Source organism: Prionailurus bengalensis, chromosome B1 (genome assembly GCF_016509475.1).
Source record: "Prionailurus bengalensis isolate Pbe53 chromosome B1, Fcat_Pben_1.1_paternal_pri, whole genome shotgun sequence".
In the NCBI taxonomy this organism is placed as follows: Eukaryota; Metazoa; Chordata; class Mammalia; order Carnivora; family Felidae; genus Prionailurus; species Prionailurus bengalensis.
This window is the reverse complement of record NC_057344.1, coordinates 183,112,209-183,132,250: the sequence shown is the minus strand read 5'-3', so window position 1 is coordinate 183,132,250 and position 20,042 is coordinate 183,112,209.

Here is a 20,042-nt window from a genome sequence, read left to right as displayed (position 1 = left end):
ACAGTATCTCCGGCATAACCTGGCCAATAAGGACTATTGATTAGCCTGCATAGCCCACATGTGCCATTCCTCAGCAAGTCTATGCATCTCTGTAACTGACACCATTTCCAGCCAGTTGATCAGCCTAAAAGCAGAGGAAGTTGCATGATCTCCTTAGACTCACTCATGTCTGATGGTGACTTCAGTCAGGTTTACCTTAAACATTGTATCCGTGAACAACTACGTCTTCCCATTTTCTTTGTTAAGGCTTCCGTTATCTCTTATCTACAGTAACATAATAGATAGGTTTCTCTGCCTTGACTCTTCAGCCCCCTCAGAATACATTCCCTATGTAGAGTTAGTACAAAGATTCTCTCCTTGACCAAATTTTAGACAGTCTCCTCTGCACTCCCTTTTGGCCTAGATCTTATCCTTGGCCCCTGCTAGAACCAGGTTTAGTAAAGAATCCTACTAGGGCGACTTGACAAGATTCCTCATCCTTGATATCTGATTACTCTTGATATCTGATAAGTTTCTTCATCTCCCACATTGATATCTAAGACCTTGGCCTGCCTTTAGAAAGAACCTCATTAGGGCAATTCATCAAGAATCTCCTTATTCTTTCTTTCTTCCTTTCTTTCTTTCTTTCTTTCTTTCTTTCTTCTCTTTTCTTTCTTTCTTTTTCTTTCTTTTTTTTATTTTTTCAAAAGCTTATTTATTTATTTTGAGAGAGAGAGAGAAGGAGAGAGAGAGAGAGTCGGGAACGGGCAGATAGGGCAGGATAGGGAGAATCCCAAACAGGCTCTGTGCTTTCAAAGAGGAGCCCAACTCGGCACAAAATCCCATGAACATGAGATCATGACTTGACATGAAATCAAGAGTTGGACACCCAACCAACTGAGTCACCCAGACACCTAGTGTCTCCCTATACTTGATGTCTCCTCTTAGTACCTTTCTATCCACTGACCTTTTCTGGCTTGTTGGTTATAAACCCCCAGCTATCTTTGCTCCATTTGGACATGAGCTAGGTTTTCTTACTGCAGCAGCCTTGTTCTCCAACTGCAGTAGTTGCTGAAATAAAATCTGTTGTAACTGCTTTGACTAATCTCCCACTTTTTCTTTGACAGTTGCCACCTTTCTTTAGAAAGTAGTCACGCTTTCTAAAATGTGAGTCATCTTTTTGTTAAAATCTTTTATTATTTCCCAGTGAAATCTTGACACTTCACCATAAGTCTGCAAGATGTTGTGTCATCTGAACCTCTCCAATTCTTCTTCCACATTGTTCCCTCTTTTCCTCTTAGATTTTCATATGACTACCTCTTTCACAACAGTTAGGACTTTCTTCACCAATTTTCTCAAAAAGCCCTTCAAAGAATTCCCTACCCAAAGTAGTTTCCCCTCACTCTCATCACTGCGTTATTATCCTATTTGTTTTCTTTGTTGGTCTTCTGCATTTTAAGTATTGTTATTAATTTATGGAATCATCGTGTGAGTCCTTCCAGGACTCAGGTTCCAGGATTCAGACGGCAACTGAGTATTTTTCACTATGTGCCTGCCTGCTTGTTGCTCTGTAGAGCCGGTAGGTGAGGATCCTAAAGGCACAATAACATCAAGAAATAGAGAAAACACACTTACAACTTAGAAAAAATATCATGTTTTTCTCTTCAATAATGAAAATAATTTTTCAAAGGTTTCTATCAGGGATTGTCTCATTAGAAGTGCATAAATAATACATAGAGTAGGATACACACATTCTGAATTCAAGGACAGATCTTAGTTCAAAAGGTTGACTAACCTCTTAAAATCCTTAATGTTCCAGATGAAAAGTCACTTTGGGGGGCAATTAGAGGATATACTCATTAAACCAATTGTACAAAGGCCATACAGCGTGGGTATAAAAGGTTAGGCAGTACCATTAAGAAGTAACCTGGAAAACCAGTCATTTGAACGGCTTTGCCTTTGAGGTTACCTCACAGCAAGCATACACTAGGCAACTGCATTTGGTTTCAAGTTCAAAGTTACCAAGTACAAAGGATAAAGAAACTCTGCCCTCCCTTCTTATTTAACTGGTTTTAATTTGAACTTCAATACAAGAGTTGAGTGGCAAAGTGTGTCTGGAGGACGTCACGAAATGCTCTGGTTATTTCAGTTGCATAAGGTATTTAGAGCAGATAACTAGCTTAAGAACAAAAGCAAGATCCCCTCCTCCCCTCCCATCAATAATAGCCAAAAATGAACAAAAACATTGGTATTTAGTGGGTAAAGCCGAGCCCTTAAATCATAAAATTGATGTCTCTTTTTATATAATTGTCTATTGTACATCTGGAGAAGAAAAATCAGGTCTAAGAAGCTCTGAGAGACATAGGCACGCCAGAGACTTACAATGGAGACAAAAAATGATTTATCTTTTTATCTTGTGAGCAAGATCTATAGCAAAGTAGGGATCCAAACCTTATACAAAGCAATCATGGAGATATATCAGACAAAGTCAGAAGAAAAATGTTCATTTCTCCGTGCCTTTCTAACCTCTGCCACCAGTTTCAGAATTAAATTGCTCTTTTTTTTTTTGAGTTAGTAATTTGTCTCTTTGATTTCTCAGTTATTGAAAAAACAACAAAATATCATGTCTGCTAAAACTCAGGCAGAACTTCTTCCTTTTCTGAAGGAAAGGAGACACCTCCATGGGACAGGTCCTGGACACAGAGCTGAGAAATAACACATTTAGTAATTCTCTGGGGCTAGATGACCCAATCAATAGCCCTGATAGTTTTTCCACATACAAGCTTGATTTTTCCCACCTGGCACCTTGAGGCTTAATAAATCTATGGTGCAAAGTCTGTTTCAAATAAGGCTTCAACTGACAAAGGCAAGAGTAAGAAGGGTAGAGATGAATCATGATTCTTTTCTTTCAAAATTAGTTCTTGTCACACCAAGTGTAAGATTTTAATTCATATACTCTTAACAACTATGTCCATTTAACACTCCTAGCCTTTGAGAAGAGGACAGTTTTGTTTTAGCAGAATGAGATCGCACTGTATGTTATATCTCTGGTTCTGCTTTTAACTCCTGAGGGTATGCCCTTGGGTATTCCTAATGTCTGGTGAGTAAGCCGAGGAACAGAGTAGCTCTGAGGGACACATTTCAGTTGCCGTCATGTAAATGGAACTCTTAAAGGTAGCAATCCTCAGTCTAAACTTTTTTTGTCTTTTTTCCCTTTTAAAAATTTTCTTTTTTTTTCTTTTGTTTTTGGAGAGAGTGCATGAGAGAGTGAACAAGGGAGAGGGGCCGAGAGAAGGGAAGAGAAAGAGAGTCTTAAGCAGGACCCAGGCTCAGTGCAGAGACCCACATGGGGCTCTATCCCACGACCCTGAGATCATAACCTGAGCAGAAATTGAGATTCAGACGCATAACTGACTGAGCCACCCAGGGACCCCAGGCGGTCCTCATTCTAAATGCCAGAATTGTATGCATCTAGCCATATACCTCCATATCTCTAAGAGTCCCTGTAAAGTAAGGCTTTAGCACTCTAATGACACCTAATCTTCCAGGAAGGTCTAAAATGATGTTTCTTTACACTTCACAGAGTTATTAAGATCTCTCAGCCAATGAGTTATCCATTCCTAACAGGATTCCAGATCTTAAAGATTCATTTCTTTAATTTTGGAAAAGGCTTAGTCACTATCCTTTTGAATATTACTTCCTAACCATGCTATTTTCTTTCTTCTAAAACTAGAAAAACTATAATGTGGTTACTCAGCTAATCTCCATGTCTCTTGTTTTCTTTAATTTTTCCCATTTCTGTACTATGTTCTACATATTTTCTTTAGATTGAAAAACCGATTTACCAATTTTCTTTTTATTTGGGTTTACACTGTGGTTTAACCTGTAAGTTAGTAATTTATTTATTCTAGGATTTGAGCTTATATATTTACTTTGTAAAAATACTGTACCAGTCATTTTTATGTTCTCTTACTGCTAGTAAAATTTTGAGGGTCATTTTTATTTTTTAAACATATATGTCCATGTACTATGTGTTTTTCAGTCCAAATTAAAACAAATCATACACTAGAAAAAATAATTTCTGTATATTTCAGAAAAGATTGAAATTGAGAAATAACTCCTAAAATTCTTGAAAAAAAAGATGACAAGCCAGTAAAAAAATGACAATTGCAATAGCTAATGCAGAGAAAAGGAAATATCATTGATGACAGGAGGTATTAAAATAAATTCAACTTCAGGGGTGCCTGCGTGGCTCATTCAGTTGAGTTTCTGACTTCGCCTCGGGTGATGATCTCACGGTCTGTGAATTTGAGCCCCTTGTCTGGCTCCTATGCTAACAGGTCAGAGCCTGGAGCCTGCTTCGGATTCTGTGTCTCCCTCTCTCTCTGACCCTCCCCCAGCTCACGCTCCGGCTCTCTCTCTCTCAAGACAAAATAAACATTAAAAATTTTTAAACCATAATTACAACTTCAATAATAGAGAAATGAAAATTGAAACTGTAATGAGACATAATAATCTTGCATCCAATAGATTGACAAATATTTCAAATGTCCGATCATACTGGAGCTTTTAAAATGTGATATAAATCCCACATGTAAGTGAAGTCATGAAAATTGTCTTTCTCTGACTTATTTTGCTTAGCATAATACTCTCTAGCTCCATTGATGTCAGTGCAAATGGCAAGACTTCATTTTTTATGGCTGAATAATATTCCATTGTATACAGGTGCCACATCTTTTACATCCATTCACCAATCGATGGACACTTGGACTGCTTCCACATCTTGGCTATGATAAACAATTCTGCTATAAACATAGGGGTCCATGTATCTTTTTGAATTACTGCTTTTGTATTTTTTGGGTAAATACCCAGTATTGTGATCCCTGAATCACAACGTGTTCTGTTTTTAACTATTTGAGAAACTTCCATACTGTTGTCCACAGTGGTTGCACCAGTTTGCATTCCCATCAACAGTGCACAAGTGTTCCTTTTTTTCCACATCCTTGCCAACACCTGATGGTTACCAGAGGAGAGGTAGGTGGAGGAATGCGTTACATAGGTGATGGGGATTAAGGAGTGTCCTTGTCACGACGAGCACGGGGTGATGTATGGAAGTTGAGTTACTATAATGTACACTTGAAACTAATATAACACTGTATGTTAACTGATTAGAATTAAAATAAAAGCTTAAAAATGAAATGAAATGATGTAAAATAAATTTAAAGGGATGTCACATTTGGGGTAGATTCCTATGGTTCATCGCTTACATACAACACCCAGTGCTCTGCCCCAAAAACCAAGAGCACACTTTACACACTGTATGTTAGCCAATTTGACAATAAATTATATTAAAAAAAAAGAAAGAAAAGAAAAATGGAGAAAAATCAATAAATAAAATAAATAAAAAGATGAGATATAATGGGAAACATGATATTAATAAAAGTAGGAGTGAAATTAAAAACAATTTGTAAAATTAGGAGGTGTCTACTGTAAAGTTCTACATTCCAGATCATATAATCCATCAATCCACATTATTGAAGGTACATACTTTATGCATACTTTCTAGAAACTCTTTCCCATGTACACCAGAAGACACACATAAGAATGTTTAAGGTGGGAGCCCCTGGGTGGTGAAATCAAGCCTCCGGCTCTTGATTTCAGCTCAGGTCATGATCTCATGGTCATGATATTGAGCCCCACGTTGGGCTCTGTGCTGGGCATGTAGCCTGCTTGAGATTTTCTTTCTCCCTCTCCCTCTTTGCTCCCCTCCTGCTCATACTCTCTCCCTTTCCTTCTCTCAAAAAGAAAAGAAAAAAAAAAGAATGATTAAGGTGGAATGTTTATAATAGCAAACAAATAAAAAGCTAACCAAATATCCAACAAGAGAATGGATAAATACACTGCAGCATATTCAAAAATTTTTTTTAATTAGTCAGTATTTTTAAATGGAGAAGTAACAGCTGCACACATTAACACAGACAACTATTAGAATAATTACAAGTTAAAAGTAAGTTACAGGAGGACAAAAATTTTAAATATGTTGTTTATGGATACATACATATCCGGTAAAAATGTAAAGAAAAGCAAGAAAGTGATTTTTTAAATAAGTGTAAATCAGTATTCAATGGTATCTTTGGACAAGAGCTAAGGCTATTAGGGGACAGACAGGGAATTTTAGAAGTTTATGTAGTTTTGCAATTGTTCCATTGTTAATGATACGGTTATGCTTCATGTATGTTACACATTTTACATGTATTAACTGATTTAAAATTAAAAACCCATTTTTCAAGTACAATCTTAGAAGAACATACACCAAAATGCTGACTCCGTTTAACCCTAGGCATGGAGCTAGATTAAAAAGGGCAGTCACATACATTATCCTAATGTTTGCTCTTGTAATGTCTTTATTTAATAGCTGATTAAACTTTCCAACAAATAAACCTCTTGTTTATCATACTATTATACAACTATTTCCTGTTCCTCCGCCCCTTCCTGGGAGCAGTCTCAAATTCAATCTCAAATGATCTCTTTCTATTCCTATAATATGAGTCCAATAGTAGGGACTCTCTTGGGGTATATAGCGTCACTCAGGTCTCCTTTTTCTAAAGACATATATTTACTGGATGCTTCTTCTTCTCTGCCTGTATTTTCATTTATTCGTTCAAGAAATGAATAAACTACCTAATTCTCTCTCCAACTTATATGTTGCTTTGTTCAATATCTAAAATTTCTAATGGTGTTCTTAGATACGTGGTAGCCTAAATTGAGAGCCCTTTCGTAGGTTGCAGAAGAAGCAATAGTTGAAGGCCAGGAATTCCATAAGAAGATGATTTGAGAGACTGTTGTCAGTACATTACTCCTTAGGAATGGAGGAACATTCTACACTGTGTGCACCCCAATTGTGTGTATTTAAATTTACCTCAGACATAAATTTCTAGACTTTCCCTCCAACCAGGTCCACACTCACATTTCCAATCTTCCCTCTCGAGCTATGCTCAGAGAGATGGTTCCCAGCTGTCGAGAGGAAAATCAAACCCATTGCTTCTGTAGGTGTTTCAAAACGCAGGTGAAAGATAATGTAAGCATGTTTCAATGAAAAATGCTGACATTTTCCTGAAAAAGAGTTACCGGAAAGCTGCCATAAAAATGAATGTTCCGCACCTCTCCAAAATTATTCAATTACAATGTTGTTTCAAGTAGCTAATATTTTAGGTTACAGGAAAAAAAATCTATTTTTTCCCTTCAGCTACAATTTTTTTTTCTTGAATTGCTTTTTCAAGGCATCCAATAAATAATCCAAGCTCTCTTTAATTACTGAGCTTAGTTGCGAAAGAAGAGTGATCATAGCAAAGGAGTTGGTTCACACTGTTCTTTTGTTATCTTCTCTGTTTCCTGCTGTGATACAAATGATTCCCTTTTGCTTGCAGACAGTGGCATTTGCTTTGGGCTAAAAAAAAAAAAAACACTCAGAACACCAGCTAGAAAAATATTTGTTATTTCAGCAAATTGCCACATCTCCAAAATTCAACATTTGTCATTATCCACAGTTGTAATAATACGAATAAGTGTGGTCGATCCCTCTGGTATGGAATATCCTTAATGCTCAGCCTCCGGAAAGAAGTCAAAGATATATTATCAAGAACACCATGGTTTGTGAAATTTGAAGGGGATAAGTTAACTTAACTATGAAGCTTAAACACATAATGCAATAGTAATTATTCGCACCTTGTTGAAATCATTCAGCAACCCCTGAGCTACTCCTTCTTTTTTTCTTTGAAAGTTTATCTCCTGGATTAATGTTCCTCCTCTGACACTGAATCTGTCACAGTTCCAGCTGTTTTCAATATCGAGACTGATGGTCATTTTAATACTGTTGTCTCTCAAGTCCTCTCTTGTGCCATTCACTCTACCTCGGCTTAAGTGACTTCATGGTCCTGATCAAACCTTGTCATTACAGATAACTGCACTTTTCCGCAATTTCAATTTTAGATATTCCATTCTCCACCATCGTCTCCTCCCCTTCCAGGCTCGCTGTCTCTGAAACCTAACTCCCACAACGGTTCTTTTTTCCTTTCTGACTTTTTTGTTCCTTTCTCTTATGCTGCTGAATAAACAAAAGCAATCAGAACATCATTCCACATATCCACACCATCACATCTACTCATTTTCCTGCATTAGCCTCCATAGATTATTTCTTCCCATTTTATTGTATATGAGTTCTCTGTGATTACAAACCCAACTCATCCATGAGTACATTAGGCCTCGTCGGCTTTTGCCTAACTAAGGCTATCTCTCTAGGAATTTTCCCTTTCTCTGCTGCGTTATCATTTCTCTCCTTTTTCATTGGCCCATCCACATCACCATAAAATATATTTAATATACGTATGTAAAATACATACATAAAAATATAAAGTATATTTATATATACCATGTTTAAAATGAAGAACCCCTCTTGATTCCATATGTGACACGAGTTACACCATTTTTGTTCCTCATTACTGTAAAGCTTCTTAAAATAGGATTCAGTACATTTCTATCTATCTATCTATCATTTATCTATTTTTATTTACCTTCAACATTCCGTCAAAGCTACTATTCTCAAGCTTATGAATAATCCATTTTAATAAATTTAATGGCCAGTTTAACTTGCTCATCTTAGGTCACTTTTCAGTATCCTTTAACGCAATCACTCTCCTAGGAACTCTCCATTGGGTATGCATGATACCACAAACTTCTTGTTTACTTTCTATTTTGCTAGCTTGTCTTTCTCATGCCTTCTCCTACTTTCTTCTTATCTCCTTTCTGTTAAATGTCGGAAGTGTCAGGGAACAAGAATACCCGGTCCCTTTTAGGGTCCTTCCAGATAGACTAAGAACCAAATTGATGAAAGAGGGATTAACATTAGAAAATCTAGTGGATATTTAGGGAAGCCACACAGACATGGAAATTCCAAAGGCAGTCAGGCAAAATGAGGTAGTTATGCCATCCTGAACTAAGGAGAGGGGGCAGGGTTGGGAGACTTCAGAAGGAAGGAATGCGATTCATACACAATAAGAAGAGCAGATCTTTGGCGATTAGATGTCTGCCCTAGGATACAAATGGATCACTCAGATCAAGTTTATCTCTTGTAGTAACCCTTACTCAGGGAAAAAAGCCTCCAACCTAGATTTGTCTATGTAGTTAATGGAGGGGTAACAATTTCTCTTGGCCATGTGGGGTCTCAATGGCCTTCAGCTCAAAATCATCTTCATGCAAAGTGGCCCATCCTTGAGTGGCCTGCCTTCAGTCCCTACAGAAATATCCTTGGACTTAGATTTTTTGATCCACTCTCACTCTTGTTGTAATTTCATTCAGTTTCATGGCTTTTAGTATTATCTATGTGCTAAAGAATCCAGGCTGTGCATCCCACAATACATTCAACAATTTCCCCTTAGATGTCTAATAAAAAACTGAAATGTATCAATGTTCGAATCTAAGCTCTTCACCTACACCCCTAGATCTCGTTCTCCCATCTCAACGAATGACAACTTCCTTCTCCTAGATGTTGTGACAGAAAACAGTTATCTTTGAATGCATCATACCCCACATTTATCCTTTTGGCCAATGGTATTGACGTTAATGTCACAATATATGCAGATTCTAAACACTTTTTCACTCTGGCCTTAGCTACCACAATTGTGCCCTTTCATTACTACAAATGATTCTTAGCTATTTTCCCTGCTTCTCCTTTGCCCTCATAGTCGTTCTTAACAACATAGGCACAGAGATCCTGTTACAACGAAAAGCAAATTGTGACACTCCTGTCTCAAAATCATCCAGTGGCTTCTCATCTCAAACAAATGCCTTAAGTACATGCAATGGCCCTTCCTTCCCCTGGCCAGCCATCCTAGTTCCATCTCCTACCATGCAGCGGTTCAGAGCATGGTCTCAGGGACTTCTTTTCTTAGGTTCAAATCGTGGCCCCGTCACTTAGCAGGTGTTATTCAATCTCTGCACACCTCTTTTGGGGTAGTAATATCTACTACCTCTTTTGGGGTAGTAATATCTACATTTTTTGTGGGTTTTTTTTTTACCATTAAATCAGTGAAAGACAAAGCACTTACAATACTCCTGACACTTTGTCAGTGTTCAATAAGCGTTACTTTCTACTGTTTTCCTTCTTCCTTCTTCCACTCAGTCTCCGCTACCCAGCGACCTCTTCTTGCCCCTTAAATACATTGAGCACGTTCTCTCCTCAAAGCCCTTGTACTTGTCTTTTCCCTCTGCTTGGATTTCACACTCTGCATTTGGTCTCATGATTTGTATCATCATCAGATTTTGGTCCTTGCTCAAATCTCATCTTCTTCGTGAGGTTTCTGTGTCCACCATAATGAAAGCTCAATTTCCAGCCCTGCGATATCCCTGTCAATTCCTTTCATCCTCATCTCATTACTGTAATGTATATATTCACTATTTTTTTTCCTTAAACCTATTAAAAGATGGAAATGCTCACGAAGTATATGTTGAATAGACGAATGAACAAAAATATGATGTATTGCGTATTCACTGTTTCTCGGCCCTGTGCTCAGCTTGGATGTATTTAGCACATTTTGTTTTTATAACAATCCTATGAGTCAGATATCATAACCTCTGTTTTACCAATGTAAAACCCAACTCTCAGAGAAGTTGTGTAATTCACCCAAAATTATTAAGCTACAAATTGGTAGGAATTGGAGTCAGACTGATGACTTTATTGCTCTAAAATACATTATATGTGATCCTTTAAATGACATATCAAGTTGATTTTTATGATTTCATGTTACAAAAAAAATTAAGATCACATATATTTTATGTAGATATTAGTATTTATCCTGGATAATATTTGAAATTGAAACTTGTATTTTAGTGTTGTGCCATTCAAAACAAAACGTTTGGGGGCACCAAGGTGGCTCAGTCAGTTAAGCCTTCAACTTCGGCTCAGGTCACAATCTCACGGTTCCTGGGTTTGAGGCCCGCGTCAGGCTCTGTGCTGTCAGCTCAGAGTCTGGAGCTTGCTTCGGAATCTGTGTGTGTGTGTGTCTCTCTGCTCCTCTCCCACTCGCACTCTGTCTCCATCTCTGTCTCTGTCTGTCTCTCTCTCTCAAAGATAAACATTAAAAAAGTAAAAATTTTTTTAAACGTTTAACCATATTTTGTGCCTATCCGAAAACTTTTAAACCATATTTCAAAAGAATTTGACTGGTTTTAACTAATCACTCTGATGAAGAAGCACAGAACATCATTTGAAATTTGTTACTATGGTATATCGTAAATATTTTTCACTATTAACATAACTACTTTCCATGTGTTCAAGAACTATACAAAATTTTTTGAAATTCTGAGAGCACATAAAATTATATCCTATTCACCTATCGGAGAAATGGTTAGGTCCCCAACTGCAACTCCAAATAAAGCAATGCAGGAACACAACAGCTCTATATCCAATTTCTAATCCCAAAGTTACCAAATTACTAAAAAAAAGAATGCTTAGGGGCGCCTGGGTGGCGCAGTCAGTTAAGCGTCCGACTTCAGCCAGGTCACGATCTCGCGGTCCGTGAGTTCGAGCCCCGCGTCAGGCTCTGGGCTGATGGCTCAGAGCCTGGAGCCTGTTTCCGATTCTGTGTCTCCCTCTCTCTCTGCCCCTCCCCCGTTCATGCTCTGTCTCTCTCTGTCCCAAAAATAAATAAACGTTGAAAAAAAAATTAAAAAAAAAAAAGAATGCTTAATTTCTGTGTCAAAACAGAAACTAGTCTTTAAAAACAAGAAACGTAGGAAATAAATTACTTGTTTGATGACTATCCAAAGGAAACTCTTTCCTGAGAATTTGAAAAAAAGAACAATAAGCATTTATTTGATCCGGATGATCACACTAAGTCTTCCTAGAGTAAGATGAGTTCAGTTAAAAATCATGTGAATTAGTCGGAAACTGTTCTAAGACTTAAAAAGGGTAAATATTTCTAGGTAGTTGACCTTTACTATTACTGAACTAAATAAATTGGTTTTCAGAAATATAGCAGAAATTGAGAAGAATCATAATTTTCTCATTAAGGAGATAATTACCCAAATAGGAATGCAATTACACAATGATGAACAGTTGGAAAAGATAGATTCAATTTTACTAGTGAGAATTGAAAATCTGTCAGAGAAAGTTCCAGAGGGAACAAAGGAAGCACTCACCCTGGCCACAGATCTCTACTGTTGTTAATGATAACTCTGAACATTTTGCCTTTAAAAAGATACCTGCTGAGCTGCACAATGGAAAGAGATCTGGGAGGAATTGATGCTTTCACATATTCAGGACATTTGAGTACTAGCTGATTGGAGAGATAAAGTGAGAAGTAAGAAAAATGGTCAGCTGCCTTATCCTAAAATATTTCATATTATCTCATAGCAAGGCATTTTTGCTTTTTAGTGACTAATCTTTTTTTGTTGTTACCCTACCGTACTGAAGAGTTCTGTTATTTCATCAATTATTCTAGGTTTTTGTTTCCCTATTCAGTCTCATTTTACATAAGATAAGGCCTAATAAAGTAAGATTTATAAGCTTAGCTCATCATCTTGCAGAAATCCTATCCGAAAATAATAAAATTTGATCTATTTGCATATTGGGTAACATCTATAATACTGAATTCTACAGGTAGGATTTATTATGCAAAACATAATCGTGGACAGGAGTCTTTGCAATGTAATATTACAATGATCAAAGTGTGTCACCACCAAATATACCTCTTTGCCATATGGAATATTTTAAAAATTTTTTTTAACGTTTTTATTTATTTTTGAGACAGAGAGACAGAGCATGAATGGGGGAGGGGCAGAGAGAGAGGGAGACACAGAATCGGAAGCAGGCTCCAGGCTCTGAGCCATCAGTCCAGAGCCCGACACAGGGCTCAAACTCACGGACCATGAGATCGTGACCTGAGCTGACCTAACCGACTGAGCCACCCAGGCGCCCCCCATATGGAATATTTTGAGCCAAATGTCGCTGATAACCAGCAGACCTGGAAAATCTCTAAAAAAGGGCATGAGTTTTTCTTTTGTAATGAGAATTTACATTCATAAAGGAAATTTCTATTTGTAAAGGTATGTGTCACTCCCATTCCAAGAAGACAAAAATTTTTTTTATTAACGGGAAGGCACTGATTTAAAACTTAAAACATAACATAACATAACATAATATAACATAGCATAGCATAATTTACTGAACAATTATTGTTTACCATTTTTTTTCACCATCACTTTCCAATAACTTGCCTCCTCTGCCCAGAATCCCCAAATCTCTTTTCTTTTGTTTAGCTTAAGCTGGTATATTAACCTTAATTATCCAACCACCTTCCTGAGCTACATTTTCTTTGTGCATTACAATTGTATGTGATTAACAGTTTTTTTCTTTCTCTATTGTTAATCTGTCTCTTATCAGTTTAATTCACAAACAACAGTCCTGCCCTCTCCAGATCTGTCACTCTCTACCTTTTGCACCGATTCATTTCCTTCATACCACTTATCACTATATGTTCATATATGATACACTTTTGTGTTTATGGTATGCCTCTCCCCTAAAATGAAAATTTCACATGGTTAAAGTACATGGTTAGGTTTACAGATTAGCCCCAACTACTAGGACATTGCCTGGAATCTAGCAGGTGTTTCATATGTTAACTATTGAATAGATGAATGGATCCTTCATTCCCAATTAAATCTCACAAGTATTTTATTTTATTTTATTTTATTTAAATTTGAGTTAGTTAACATACAGTGAAATATTGGTTTCAGGAGTAGGATTCAGTGATTCTTCACTTACATACAACACCCCGTGCTCATCACAAGAGCCTTCCTTAATACTCATGACCTATCTAGCCCATCTCCCTCCTACCTTCCTGTATCAACCCTCAGTTTGTTCTCTATTGTTAATAATCTCTTGTGGTTTGTTTCCCTCTCTTCTCCCCCTGCCCCACCTTGTTCCCATACGTTCATCTGCTTTGTTTCTTTTTCTTTTTTAATGTTTATTTATTTCTGAGAGAAAGAGAGAGAGAGAGAGTGGGGAAAGGGCAGAGAGAGAGGGGGATGAGGATCCAAAGGGGCCTCCATGCCGACAGCAGTGAGCCCAATGCAGGACATGAATTCACAAACTGCGAGATCGTGACCTAAGCTGAAGTCAGATGCTCAACAGACTGAGCCACCCAAGCACCCCCATCTACTTTTTCATATAAGTGAAATCATATGGTACTTGTCATTCTCTGACTTACTTCGCTTAGCATCATACATTCTAGCTCCACCCACATCATTGTAAATGGCAAGATTTCATTCTTTTTGATGGCTGAGCAATATTCCATATACATATAACCACATCTTCTTTATCCATTCATCATTGGATGGACATTTGGGCTCTCTCCATAGATATTTTATTTTTCTGTTAACAAAAAATAATTCTACGCATCATAAAAACAACAACATGTAATTTTACTAAAGGGTCAATGGCAAGAAAAGATGAAAAATTTAAATATACAAGTATGACTATGCTTTGAGGGTGTTTTATGCTTTTATGGATTCCTTAAAATTAGTCTTTTTCTTGTTAGCTGTTAAGATCTCACCCAAAGGAATAAGAAGAGAGAGGAAGGGAAAACAGAGAGGAATAAGTCTACATTTTGGGATGCCTATTCTAAACCAGAAGCAAGAGTCTGTTTTAGGCATATTACTCTTCCAATCTGAAGAGTGGCTGTGAAATAATAATAATAATATATATATATATATATATATATATATATATATAGGTCTCTGCTCCCAGTGCTCCTGAAACTCTTAGAAACTCTTAAATGACAAGAGCCTCATAGCACCTTTTGTTCAAATTTTTGTCTTTGACCCCATTCTTAACACAGGGCTCCTACAACCCTTGTATACACCTAAGTGATAAGAGACTAGGAGTATCTTTAGTTATACTGAGGTGACTTTGAGTACACTTCTGGATGGCTCCCAGATGGAGGTGGTTCACCAGAAAGACCAAGCATGACTAAGAGCTTGGAATTTTCAGTCCCATCTCCCATGTTCCAGAAGGTCACAGGGCCTGGAAATGGATTTAATGATTTATCATGCATATGTGAGGAAGCCTCCATAAAATCCCAGTAGTATGGGATTCAGAGAACTTCCGTGTGGACAAACATATTAACACAGGGACAATGACGCATCCCAACTCGGTGAGGACAGAAGCTTCTGTGCTCAGAGCCCTTCTAGGTCTTACCCTATGTACATCTTCACTTGGCTGTTCATCTCTATTTTTATCATATCCTTTAATAAACTGGTAAATATAAGTAAGCATTTCTGTAAGCTCTGTGAGTGGCTCTATCAAATTCGTCAAATCTGAGGAGGGGATCGTAGGAACCTCTGGTTTGTAGACAAATCAGATGGAAGTTCTGAATAACGTTAGGAGTTACTTTATACAATTGGCATCTAAAGTATAGTGGGGAGGAGCCTTGTGAGACTAACCTGTGGATCTGATGCTATCTTTCGTAGGTGGTGTCAGACCTGTGTTAAATTGTAGGAGAGCCAACTGGTGTTGAAGAGAATTGTTTAGCGTGGGGGAGAACATGTACATATTTGATGATCAGAAATGAAGTGTTTTATGTGGGAAGTAAAGGAGACACACGGGGAAGAAAGACACAGAGGAAAAAAAAAAAGTTTTCTTTCCCTACATAGAAAAGGAAAAAAAAAAAAAAAGTTTTTCTTTGCAGCGACCCACAGGAGCAATTTTTAAAATGAGAACCCCGAAGCCTACTAGTCCAATAATATATTTTCACAAGTTATAGAGACAGAATTAAAATTCAGCATTAAGATTCAATTGACTCTAAAGGTTGAATTATTTCCACTAACACTAATATTATACATTTAAGAGGGCTAGAAAAGTGAAGGCTTTGGACATAGATTTTCACACATTCGCAGAGGTATTATAAGAAACCTTTAAATACTAAGAATTTTTTTAATGTTGATTTATTTATTTTGAGAAAGAGAGCAAGAGAGAGAGCACGCGGGTGAGGGAGGGGCAGAGAGAGTGGAGAGAGAGAATCCCAAGCAGACTCTGCACTGTCAGTGCAGAACCCGACGTGGGACTCGATCTCGCTGGGAGATCATGACCCGAGTTGAAATCAGGAGTCGGACACTCAATGAACTGAGCCCCCCCGGGTGTCCCCAGACAGAATTTTCGATGGTGATCCTCACATGCCCATTTCTCCCATACCAGTTTCTCTCTATCCCTTCTTACACATGACTTTCCACCCTACATCTTCCTCCCACACCACTCAGGAAGATCCAACTTGCCCAAACCCTGGCTGCTAATCCACCACAATACTTTTTCTTTTTTTCTTTTGTTCTCCAGGAACTATCTTTGACTAAACAATTTCTGAAATCAGTTGAAATATGACTCCTCACTCCCAGACCAATTGTAAAACGTATACCCCATTTTGCCACAGTAGAATTTTCTTTCAGTGGTATCTGGTGCCTGGCATTTAAAAATAGTAGCTATAACATGACATAACATAACATAACATAAAAATAATATAAATAGTAGTTTATGCTAACAATGATCTGGTTGATTTTTTTCCAGAGTGTATTTTCCCATGACAGCTACTTGATAAGATAGTGCTTCCAACTCAGGGAACTATTTTACTCAAGTTTGTTCTGAATGGGTTATAAGCATAATTCCAAAATTTGACTTCCTAGGCTACTCCTCAAGGTGTCCTTAACTGACAGAGGTCTGAGGGTTCTCCATGCTGTCCCCATAGGCAAGGAGAACGGTGTTGTGCTGAATATGGGGATCTGTCTACTTTAACAACTAGCCTTATTTTGTGCCTCTGTCCACCAATGGACAAGGTCTCTGTAGAGCTGCTGGACTTTCCCTTGGTGCAGATACTATAGGGGAATGTTCTATAGGATGAAGAATAACCAGCCGTAGTCTGGGGTAAAGAGATTATGCTGTGACTCCTGGCAGACAAAAGTCCAGCTAGTTCACCTGTATGGCTGAATTCACATTTATTAGATGGTTGTGTCTCCTTGTCTCCAAGGCTCTTTTACTGACAGCCAAGCTATGGCCTAATGACTATCCTAACAATTCATGCCCATTCTGGACTTACAGCTTCACCTTGCCACGGAAATGCCAAATCTGTTTCCAACCTATTCTTGCAGGCAACAAAACATTTAACATTTCATCTGCGAATGAAAACAAAGGAATTATTAGATTATCTGAATGAAAAATTCTAAAATATAAACCTCTACATGATTGCAAAGATCTCTTTTAAAACTATTATCAGTTTGGTAATCCATTTTTTTTGTTTTGTTTCATTTCCTGTTTTTACTGTTGTTATTGTGAACGGTACCTTTGAAAGTTTTCAAGAGATGGTCATTAAGAATCTTAAGCAGGTATTGTGAATAACTACTTGAAGTGTAAAAAAAGGTCATATTCAGCGATGTAGGCATAACTTTTCTCATTAAAAATTTAAGAGTATTTTATTTAAAAACTTACAACAAACTAAATATTTAATGTGTTTATTAAAACTGGATTTGTTTTATTAGAAAATGAAATGAATCTTTGTTACAAGTCTTATTTTATAAATAAATGTTCTCAAATCCAGTCCACCCCATTGTGCCAAGTAAACTCTATTATTTTCTATATATGTATATATTTTCTATGTGCAAACTGTTGAGAAACCCTGACCCAGAGAATCTGTGGCGCTTCCTCCTCTACAGTCTTTGAATATGTGTTTTGTGATGGTCTCAGCCTATCAACAATCGATGTTGCATTTGGACCCACACTTGTGGTTAGTGTTATGATAGAAAAAATGGTTTTCAGCAACAATCATCAGAAAACTTTGAAAATACAAATGTCTGTTAATTACAAGATGTGAAAATTATGCAGCACACCTTGGGCCACATAGTGAGGTCATGGGTAAAGAGAGAGTGTGGGTCAAATGTTCTTTTATTGGGGTCAAGTGTGGAAACCTAAGGTTTTGTGCACTCACTCTTCATTGGTTAAGTAATTAATTAATTATTTTTAAAAATAATTTATTGTCAAGTTAGCTAACATACTGTGTATACAGCGTAGCCTTGTCTTTGGGAGTAGATTCCCATGATTCATTGCTTACATACAACACCCAGTGCTCATCCCAACAAGTGCCCTCCTCAATGTTCATCACCCATTTTCCCCTGGCCTGCCCCCCAACAACCCTCAGTTTTTTTTCCTCTGTATTTAAGAGTCTCTTATTGTTTGCCTCTCTCTCTAAAACTATTTTGCCCCTTCTCTTCCCCAATGGTCTTCTGTTAAGTTTCTCAAATTCCACATATGCATGAAAACATATGATATCTGTCTTTTTCTGACTACCTTTTTTCACTTAGCATAATACCCTCCAGTTCCATCCATGATGTTGCAAAAGGCAACATCTCATTGCTGAGTAGTGTCACATTGGATATATTACAACCTCTTCTTTACCCATTTATCAGTTAATGGACAATGAAGCTTTTTCCATATGTGGCTACTGTGATAGCACTGCCATACACATTGGGGTACAGGTGCCCCTATGAATCAGCACTCTCGTATCCTTTGGATAAATTCCTAGTAGTGCTATTGTTGGGTTGTCGGGTAATTCTAGTTTTAATTTTTTGAGTAGCCTCCACACTGTTTTTCAGAGTGGTTATACCAGTTTGCATTCTCACCAGCAGTGCAAGAGGGTTCCCCTTTCTCCACATCCTCGCCAACATCTGTTGTTTCCTGAATTGTTAATTTTAGCCACTTTACTGGTGTAAGGTGATGTCTCAGTGTGGTTTTGATTTGTATTTCCCTGATGAGGAGTGATGTTGAGTGTTTTTTCATGTGTCTGTTAGCCATCTGGATGTCTTCTTTGGAAAAATGTCTATTCAGGTCTTCTGTCCATTTCTTCACTGCATTATTTGTTTTTTGGGTGCTGAGTTTGGTAAGTTCTTTATAGATTTTGATACTAACGCTTTAACAGATATGTCATTTGCAAATATCTTCTCCCATTACGTTGGTTCCCTTTTAGTTTTGTTGATTGTTACCTTTGCTGTGCAGAAGCTTTTTATCTTGATGAGGTCCCAATAGTTCACTATTATTTTTTTTCCCCTTGATTTTGGAAATGTGTTGAGCAACAAATTGCTGCGGCTGAGGTCAAAGAGGTTGGTGCCTATGTTCTCTGTTAGGATTTTGATGGTTTCGTGTCTCACATTTAGGCCTTTCATCCATTTTAAATTTATTCTTGTGTATGGTGTAAGAAAGTGGTCCAGTTTCATTTTTCTACATGTTGCTGCCAGTTCTCCCAGCACCATTTGCTAAAGAGTCCACCTTTTTTTTTTCCATTGGATACTCTTTCTTGCTTTGTCAAAGGTTGGTTGGCCACATATTTGTAGGCCCATTTCTGGGTTCTCTATTCTATTGCATTGGTCTATGTGTCTGTTTTTGTGCCAATACCATACTGTCTTGATGATTACAACTTTGTAGTACAGGCTAAAGTCTGGAATTGTGATGCCTCCAGCTTTGGTTTTCCTTTACAACATTACTTTGGCTATTCATTGGTGAATTTTAGAACAAAAGAGCTGGAATTTAAAGGGGGAAGAGAAAAGGGAAGTGGCTCAAAAGGTCAGTTATTGAAATCAAACAAGATCGCGAAAGCAAAGGAGCCTCTGTGGGCAAAGGTGGCCTGGCTCTGTATCTAGTCACGTGACTGGTAATGTGGGATGCGTCTTTAAAATGGATGTCTTGGCAATCGATGCTTGAGTGAGGCAGTTGCATTACAAAAAAGAAAAAAAAATAAAACTGTCATGGCTTTACACTACAATACGTGATCATTGACAGTTGTATATCTTTTGGCTGGAGCAGTCTGTGAAAAACACAGCCAACCTACATTGGGTTAACATAGTGAGAGTCACACTGTTCATGCTGTACTATGGCCAAGTGCATCTAAACTAATTTTAGATAGACAGAAGATAGGTAGATAGATGGACTGATGGATGGATGGATGGATGGATGAATAGATGGATGAATAGATAGA